The sequence below is a fragment of the Scyliorhinus torazame genome, chromosome 7 (assembly GCF_047496885.1).
Source record: "Scyliorhinus torazame isolate Kashiwa2021f chromosome 7, sScyTor2.1, whole genome shotgun sequence".
Lineage (NCBI taxonomy): Eukaryota > Metazoa > Chordata > Chondrichthyes > Carcharhiniformes > Scyliorhinidae > Scyliorhinus > Scyliorhinus torazame.
Genome location: NC_092713.1, coordinates 134,801,225 through 134,810,675, shown reverse-complemented (window position 1 = coordinate 134,810,675; position 9,451 = coordinate 134,801,225). Strand labels below are relative to the sequence as shown.

The window sequence follows — 9,451 nt, the reverse complement described above, 5'->3', positions numbered from 1 at the left end:
ATCACAAGCATAATTTTAAGGTAACGAATGTTGAATAACAAAAGATTTATTCTATGTCAATGGGTAATTGACAGGACCGTTTCCGAAGTGACGTCATTGAAGTTATGCAAGTACATAATGCGGTGGTGAAATAAATCCTGAATGTGGTTTACTTTCAAATGGCCTGTGTTCTTTCTGAATTGGAGCTATCAAGTGATTGGGATTGTGCAGGATATTCTGATTGCATTCATCTAAAGAATCGGCCCACTTGCCCTGCAAAGGGAAGAAATAAATTCTAAATTTCCAGTGTTGGATTAATCTGCTGGTACTGACAATAAAGCTAGATATCTTGACATTTTCTTTGGTTCCTTGAATGCAAGGCCTTTGCCTTACAGTGAATCTACTGATATTATTTATTTTTCTCACTGTTCTGGTTGTACGATGATTTAATGTTCGCCATGGAACACATCTCCAAAGGGAAGGAAGGAGGAAACAAGTCAATGGGTTCACGCAAGTAACCCAGTGTGGCATTGAGGCTAAGACCTATCACACCATAAAGGACTGAGAAACAACAGGAAGCTCCAAGAAATATACAAAGGTAGGATGAAAAATAAATTGGAGAAGAGGACTGGAATTCTCCAGCCATTGGGATTCTCTGTTCCCGCCGGCAGCGTACCCTTGCCCTCGGGTTTCCCGGCAGGGTTGGGTGGATTCAATGGGAAATCCCATTGACAAGCAGCAGGAGTAGAAAATCCCGCCACCAGTGAGGGCGCACCGTCGAGAAACATGTGGCTGGGGGATTGGAGAATCTAGCCGAGGATTAATAGAGAAAGAGCAAAAGGCATCATTGAAGATTTACAGTGCAGAAGGAAGCCATTCGCCCCATCGCGTCTGCACCGACCCTTGGAAAGAGCACCCTACTTAAGCATAAGAGTGAAATAAAAACAGAAAATGCTGGATAAACACAGCAGATCTGGCAGCATCTGTGGAGATAGAAACAGAGTTAACCTTTTGAGTTCATATGACCAGATAAAAGCAGAAACACTCTCCCGGTGTCTACACTGTCAAACCCTTTCAGAATCTTTTTTTAAAAAAAATATTTTTTATTCTCCCAAATTTTTCTCCCAAATTTACACCCAACAATAATCAGTAACAAATGTAATGTCAATCCCCATATCAATAACAATGATCCCATCCTCCCACCAAACCCCAGACAATAGCCCGCATGGTAACATAAACAAATGACAAAAAGGAATCAGGAATCACCCATAGTCACCATTAACACATACAGTCCCTCTTCCCCCAATCATCCAAGCCCCCTCCCTAATGTTCAATGTTACCCAATTCTCGAAAGTGCATAATGAATAATGCCCATGAATTGTAGAACCCCTCCATCCTTCCCCTCAGTTCAAATTTGACCTTTTCAAGTGTCAAGAATTCCAGCAGGTCCCCCCGCTATGCCAGGGCACAGGGTGGAGAGGTTGATCTCCACCCGAACAGGATCCACTCTCGGGCGATCAATGGGGCGAAGGCTACAACATCTGCCTCTGCAACCTTTTCCAACCCCGGCTGGTCCGACACTCTGAATATAGCCTCCCGAAGGCCCAGGACCCTTTTCAGAATCTTGAACGTTTCAATAAGATCGCTTCTAGTTCTGTTAAACTCCACAGTATGGATCTAATTTACTCAGCCTCTCATTATATCCCAGAAACCAATCCATTGAACCGTCACTATATCACCTCCAAGACAAGTATATCCGTCCTTAGGTATGGAGCTCAAAACTATGACCAGTGCTCCAGGAGTGGACTCACAAAGTCCCTATACCATTGTAGCAAGACATCCTTATGCTTGTATTCCAGTCACCTTGCAGTAAGGCCAACATGCCATTTGCCTTCCTAATTGCTTGCTAGACCTGCACGCTAACTCTCTGTTCCTTGTATGAGTACAAAAGAACATAAGAACATAAGAACTAGGAGCAGGAATAGGCCATCTGGCCCCTCGAGCCTGCTCAGCCATTCAATGAGATCATGGCTGATCTTTTGTGGACTCAGCTCCACTTTCCGGCCCGAACACCATAACCTTTAATCCCTTTAATTCTTCAAAAAACTATCTATCTTTATCTTAAAAACATTTCGTGAAGGAGCCTCAACTGCTTCACTGGGCAAGGAATTCCATAGATTCACAACCCTTTGGGTGAAGAAGTTCCTCCTAAACTCAGTCCTAAATCTACTTCCCCTTATATTGAGGCTATGCCCTCTAGTTCTGCTTTCACCCGCCGGTGGAAACAACCTGCCCGCATCTATCCTATCTATTCCCTTCATAATTTTATATGTTTCTATAAGATCCCCCCGCATCCTTCTAAATTCCAACGAGTACAGTCCCAGTCGACTCAACCTCTCCTCGTAATCCAACCCCTTCAGCTCTGGGATTAACCTAGTGAATCTCCTCTGCACACCATCCAGTGCCAGTACATCCTTTCTCAAGTAAGGAGACCAAAACTGAACACAATACTCCAGGTGTGGCCTCATTAACACCTTATACAATTGCAGCTTAACCTCCCTAGTCTTAAACTCCATCCCTCTAGCAATGAAGGACAAAATTCCTTTCGCCTTCTTAATCACCTGTTTTTTGCGACTCATGCACTAGCACACCCCGGTCTCTCTGCACAGCAGCATGTTTTAATATTTTATCATTTAAATAATAATCCCTTTTGCTGTTATTCCTACCAAAATGGATAACCTCACATTTGTCAACATTGTATTCCATCTGCCAGACCCTAGCCCATTCACTTAACCTAGCCAAGTCCCTCTGCAGACTTCCGGTATCCTCTACACTTTTTGCTTTACCACTCATCTTAGTGTCGTCTGCAAACTTGGACACATTGCCCTTGGTCCCCAACTCCAAATCATCTATGTAAATTGTGAACAATTTTGGGGGACAACACTGATCCATGAGGGACACCACTAGCTACTGATTGCCAACCAGAGAAACACCCATTAATCCCCACTCTTTGCTTTCTATTAATTAACCAATCCTCTATCCATGCTACTACTTTACCCTTAATGCCATGCACCTTTATCTTATGCAGCAACCTTTTGTGTGGCACCTTGTCAAAGGCTTTCTGGAAATCCAGATATATCACATCCATTGGCTCCCCGTTATCTACCGCACTGGTAATGTCCTCAAAAAATTCCACTAAATTAGTTAGGCACGACCTTCCCTTTATGAACCCATGCTGCGTCTGCCCAATAAGACAATTTCCATCCAGATGCCTCGCTATTTCTTCCTTGATGATAGATTCCAGCATCTTCCCTACTACCGAAGTTAAGCTCACTGGCCTATAATTACCCGCTTTCTGCCTACCTCCTTTTTTAAACAGTGGTGTCACGTTTGCTAATTTCCAATCCGCCGGGACCACCCCAGAGTCTAGTGAATTTTGGTAAATTATCACTAGTGCATTTACAATTTCCCTAGCCATCTCTTTTAGCACTCTGGGATGCATTCCATCAGGGCCAGGAGACCTGTTTACCTTTAGCCCCATTAGCTTGCCCATCACTACCTCCTTAGTGATAACAATCATCTCAAGGTCCTCACCTGTCATTGCCTCATTTCCATCAGTTAAGTCTCTCTGAACACTAATGTTTGAAAGTTTGACATCTTTAAAAATTATTCCGCTTTTCTATTCTTGCTGCTGTCAGACCACACACTATGTTTTCATTTTGTATAACATCCTGGCTAATATCAAATTTTTTAAAAATTGGACAATGGATTTAAACTGACTAAAGCCATGATTGTCTATGACTCACGCTGAAGAAATTTTTGGCCTTCAGAACAGCAGAAATCCTGGGCGTCATTCTCCGACCCCCCCGTATGGGCCGAAGTCCCGCCCAGAAATTGCCTGTCCCGCCGGTGTAAATCAAAGCTGGTATTTACCGGCGGGACCAGGCGGCGTGGGTGGGCTCCGGGGTCCTGGGGGGGGGCGCGGGGCGATCTGACCCGGGGGGTGCCCCCATGGTGGCCTGGCCCGCGATTGGGGCCCACCGATCCACGGGCGGGCCTGTGCCGTGGGGGCACTCTTTCCCTTCCGCCTCCGCCACGGCCTCCACCATGGCGGAGGCGGAAGAGACTCTCCCCACTGGCAACAAACGCCATTTCTGCCAGCTGGCGGGGCGGAAATCCCTCCGGCGTCGTCCTAGCCCCTCAATGTTGGGGCTCGGCCCCCAAAGATGCGGAGCATTCCGGCGCGATGCCCGTCCGATTGGCGCCGTTTTTGGCGCCAGTCGGCGGACAGAGCGCCGCCTGTTACCTCCAAAGAAGCTCTAAGTCCTGTGACTGCAGAGATTAAATCCCAAGGATAAAAGGAAATTACTCCGCTTGCTGCAATCTGAAACAAAAACAGAAAATGCTGGACAATCTGAACATGTCTGACAGCATCTGTGAATAAAGATAGAGCTAACATTTCAAGTCTGAATAGTCATCCAGACTGGAAATGGGAGGCGCAATTTAACCAAACAGTTTCTAAGGGTGCGATTCTCTGGAAAGATTTCTAAGTGTGATAGCGAGTGGGAACTGCAGCGAGCTTCACGGCGCTCGGCCCAGAAAGGCTGCCAACGCTATTCAATGTTAATTGTTCCACTTAACGAGGTCCCACGGGATTCTCGCCGCAAATGAAGGTTCATCAGCTGATTCACCAGGACCCCGCTCGAGCAGGTCTTAAGCAGCACTTGCTCAGCCAACCCCAGCAAGCTAGCAACAATGGCGCCGAGGAGACCAGCTCCATTCGGGGACGCTGACCTGGGGAAGCTCCTAAAAGCAGTGGAGACCAGGTTGGATGTCCTGTTTCCCTGAGGGTCCTGGAGGGTGAGCCACATGGCAGCCAGTGCTGCCTGGGATGAGGCGGTGGTGGCTATAAGCTCCAGGAGTGTGAACAGGAGGACTGGCCTCCAGTGCCGAAAAAAGGTCAATGACCTACACCACGAGTGAGTCGATACCAACGACCCCCCACCTGAGACCTTTCTGCCCCCATGCAAGCACCCCCCCAACTCTCCATGTGGCCCCAACCCTCCCTTCACACCCCCCTTCCTTCAAGTTCCCCAACCCATCCTTCCCCCCACTCACGTGTCCATTCTCCCGCATGTCCTCCAGCTGACGGCGCCGGCCCATCCAGGGTGTCCCTTTCTCCAGCCTCCCAGGAACCCACCTCAGAGGGGAACTCCGAGGAAGACATGATTGAGGCATCACAGCTGTCATCCCCACCCTCCATCAGCGCAGATGCACGCACCTCGGTGAGAAACGTTAGTGGTCAGGCTTCTGGGGCACAATCTGGTGAGCACCACACAGCTCCTGATATACATCAGGTGGAGGCAGGAACCCCCAGGCGAGACAGCAGTCGGAGGGCTGCTGGATCCCAGGACTTAGCTGGTCCCAGTCTGATGCTGAGCCTCTGGAATAGGGTGACCCAGAGCTAATGGAGACATTAGGAAGCAGTCAGGTTATTCAGAGGGAGATGTTAGCGATGCTCCAACAGGTCTCTAGCCGATTGGAGGAGTCCCAGAGGCTACGGGTGCAGGAAATGATGCCGGCAATGTATGGCTTCAAGCCCAACACTGCTAGTGTGGTGGCCGCAGTGGAGAGTCTGGTGCACAACGTCAGCACCATTAGTGGAGGTCTCCAAGGCGTCATGCAGTCGGTGACGCCCATGGCTGAGGGTCGCGGCAAAATGTCCGACCCGCTGGAGGATGTTACCCAGTACCAGGCTGACCTTGATGAGATGCTGCGGCACATGTCCCACTCTCAGTTGTCCTCCACCTCTGGGGAGGTCTTTCAAGTTCCTGTCAGATGCGCTCTGTGCATCACTTTAAGCTGCATGAAGCTTAGCATTGTGCAGAAGGAAGTAGGGCTGGCCCTGTTCAGGGCATTGCTCCAGATTCCCGCCTTACTTCCGTCACAAACTCTTCTTCCCATTTCTCCCTTTTTCCGTCCAATGGGGAGTGTGTCCTTTCTAATAGTCATCCGTATATGTCCCCTCAGTTCCCCTTTCCCAGACTGTCTGCGTCCAGTAATTCCTCCAACATTTTGTCTCTCATGGCCCTAGAGTACATCGTCGTCTCCTTGCGGAGAAAGTTATCGATTTGCAAATGTCGGAGTTGTGTCCGTTCGGTAGTTTCAGTCTCTCTAGCAGTTCTTCTCAGATCTCTAGTCTGTCCCCTGTGTAAAAGCCCTTAACTGTCAGTGTCCTCCCATTCTGCCTCCACTTCTTAATGGCGGTGCCTAGCCTGGCTGGTGGAGATCTGTGGTTGCTGCAGATGATGGCCATGGTCAACACCTCAGTTAAACCAAGGTGCTGCCTCATCTGGTTCCAGGTTCTTAGTCTTGCTGCCACCACTGGGCTGGTTGAGTGTTTTACCTGGGGGGAGCTGGGAGTGCTGCCATGGTGAGGGCCCAGAGGGTCATTCCTGTGCAGTAAGACTCCTCCCATCCTCACCCATTCTATGTATGGTTCCTTTACCCATCCCCTCACTCTCTTGGTCACAGCTGCGGCTATCTGGATCCCCAGGTAGCGGAATATGTTTCAGGCTATTTTAAATGGTAGACCCTCCAGCTCGGTCTCTCCCACTCTTGGGTTCACCCGGAAAACTTCACTTTTGCCCAGGTTGAGTTTGTAGCCCGAGAAGGCTCCAAACTCCCAGAAGCTTTGCGATTTTGTTCATGCCATTTTGCGGGCCTGAGATGTAGAGGAGATCATCCGCATAGAGACTCTGTTCTCTGCCCCGCTTCGGAGTCCCTTCCAGCCTCTCGCGTCTCGCAGGGCGATTGTTAGTGGCTCAATTGCCAGGGTGAAATGCGGGCCGACCTCCGAACCCTTGGCCCATCTCGCCAGGCATCACCCCTCTTCCCTGGGCACACCATGTGCAGGTGATGGGTGTGAGCAAGCACTCAGCAGACAGGCAGGTGTCAGAGTATGGCCTAGATTGAGGAGCACCAGCACCCTGCTCTCTGCGGGTTATCATCACCCCCCTTCCCTCGACAGTGTCCCGCTGACGTGCCGGCACAGTCCCAGTACCCTGGAGTGATGTGACACATACCCTGGGATGGTGGGAAATACTAATGTAGCGATGATGGACCAGGCCACGTTCTAAGTGAAGTGAGCGAGTATGAGGGCATCCCTGGTCCTCTGTATTGCTGGATCCTCGCCGCTGCTGCTTGTTCTGCAGCCTCCAGCTGGTCTTCTGATTCTTCCCTGGTCTCATTCTCCAGCCCCTGCTGGTCCGGCACTGCTTCATTATCCTCGTCCTTCTCCTCCTCCTTGGAGGTGACCGCATGTTCCTCATCACCATCCTCCATCTTGTCACCTCGCTGCTGTGCGAAGTTCTGGAGGACACAGCAGACCACCACAAAGCGGGCAACCCTCCGCGGGGGTATTGCAGTGCGTCACCGGAGCAGTCGAGGCATTGGAACCGCATCTTGAGGAGTCTGCTGCAGCACTCAGTGACAGCTCGAGTGGCTGCATGGACCTCATGTACCGGGCCTACACTTTGGTCCCCACCTCCATATGGTGTCATTAGGCAGGTCCACAGCGGGAACCCTTACCCCCAAGAGCCAGCCACCCATCCTGGGTGGTCCTCGAAGAGGCCGGGGATGACCGACTGCCCCAGGATGTAGCTGTCGTGCACTCTCCCCGGGAAGCGTGCACACACGTGCATTATCTTCATGCGGTGGTTGCACACGAGCTGTATGATCAGGGAGTGGAACCACTTCCTGTTAACATAGAGCACCCAGATGGCCCGGTGAGCGCAGGGCAACATGCGTGCAATCTATTACCCCCTGGACTTGTGGCATCTTGGCGATGGTGTAGAAACCTGCTGCCCGGGCATCCTGTTGGGCTTGGTCCATGTCAATGTAGATGTGATTTTCCACCCGGGCAAACAGGGCATCCATGACCTGTCGGTTGCACTTGTGGGCTATGGCCTGCGAGATGCTACACAGGTCCCCGCTCGAGCCCTGGAAGGATTCTGAGGCGTTAAAGTTCAGGGCTGCGGTGACCTTAATGGCTACAGAGAGCGGGTGTCCTCCTCCTCCACGTGGTGCCAAGTCCGCGAGGACATGGCACAGGTGTCGGACCGTCTCCTTGTTGATGTGGAGTCTCATGTGGCACGCCCTGTCCATCATCTGTCCGAATGACCTGCGACGGCTGTACGTCCTGTGCCGTCATGGGACTCCCCCTCTGGGTGCCTTTGTGGCCTGATGGGCGGCCGGGTGCTCAGGGTGTGGGGCGGGCCCTGCTGCTCTGAGCATCTGCTGTCGCTGCTGATGCCACCGTCTCCAAACGTCTGACCACCTGAACTACCAGCAGCAGCACTAGGGCAAGTTCTTCTGGGTCCAAAATCCCTGCTGTAGCATTGAATATCTGTAAGGCATTGGGAGAGGGTGTTAGACTGACAACAGTGGTGGCTCCCACTCTGGGATGTCCAGTCCCCTATTGATTCCCCCCCCCCCCCCCCCCGCGGAATGCCCTGCCCACATAGTCCTGGCCGCTGTGGCCTCCCCTCATCGGACCCCAGACCCTGTATCCTGGACAGCTCATAATGTCACCTGGACCGGGCCCTTGTCCCCTCCACGTGGCACTCACCCACCCTCCGGCCGTATCCCCAGAGCTGTGTCCCATCCCCTGGATGTCTGGATGTTGGCTGCTGCGTGTGTAATGTTGCCTCCCGCAGTGTTCAGACACAATGTACAGGCATCACGGTCCGATTGGGCTGCGAGGCTATGAGTCCCACATGCTACGTGGCCCGCCCACCCACGGGACTACACTTGGGTTGTGTGAAGTGCTCACTGAACCACGATTGCCAATTCCCAATTAGCAATAGCCTTCGGCCGCACGGCCAGAGGCCGCGGCAGTCAGTGGGGGTAATAGGTGGTCGGTGGGGGAGACGGCCATGGACAAGGGTTGCCCCCAGAATGGATACACACTATTCAGGAGTTGGCATGGTGGTGTTGCACGCGGTTGCTCCCCCTCCCGGTTGCCTCCTCCCCAACCTCCCATGGCAGCCCATCTCTGTGGAGAGTTCCCCACCCCCAGCCGGGGTTCCCTCCCCACCCACCAGCCAAGGGTCCCCTACCCCCCGCCGAGCACTGAGATGGCAAGCCCAGAACCCTCGGGCTTTTTTACCATTGAGCAGAGATGGCTACTCACCTCCTCGGTTCCCCACAAAAACCCTTCTGCCAGGTTCACATTTTAAAAAGGAGTACTAATCGGTGCCAGCATGACCATTTGCTGGGTAGGCCGCAGAATCATGGGAGACCATTGGATATGGAATGGCTCCTGTTAATTGTATGGAAATAGGGCTAATGTGGTGATAATTGGTTTCTCGCCATGCTACGGCGAGATCCTCGTTTCACTGGAGCGAGAGTGCAATGAGGCCAGAGAATCGTGTCCCTAGTGTCATTTTAGGTGTGTTTGGTGGGGTGCTTC

The 9,451-nt window shown here is 51.6% G+C and overlaps 1 long non-coding RNA gene across 1 annotated transcript in view; it reads left to right on the top strand.

Annotated features, from left to right (window-relative positions):
• Positions 1-346: 346 nt before the first annotated feature.
• The window catches only part of LOC140426580 (uncharacterized), a 185,448-nt gene continuing 176,343 nt past the window's right edge, over positions 347-9,451 (top strand). Inside the window, exon 1 of the long non-coding RNA XR_011948235.1 lies at positions 347-577. This is a non-coding gene — a long non-coding RNA (uncharacterized lncRNA). The remainder of the gene's footprint in view (positions 578-9,451) is intronic.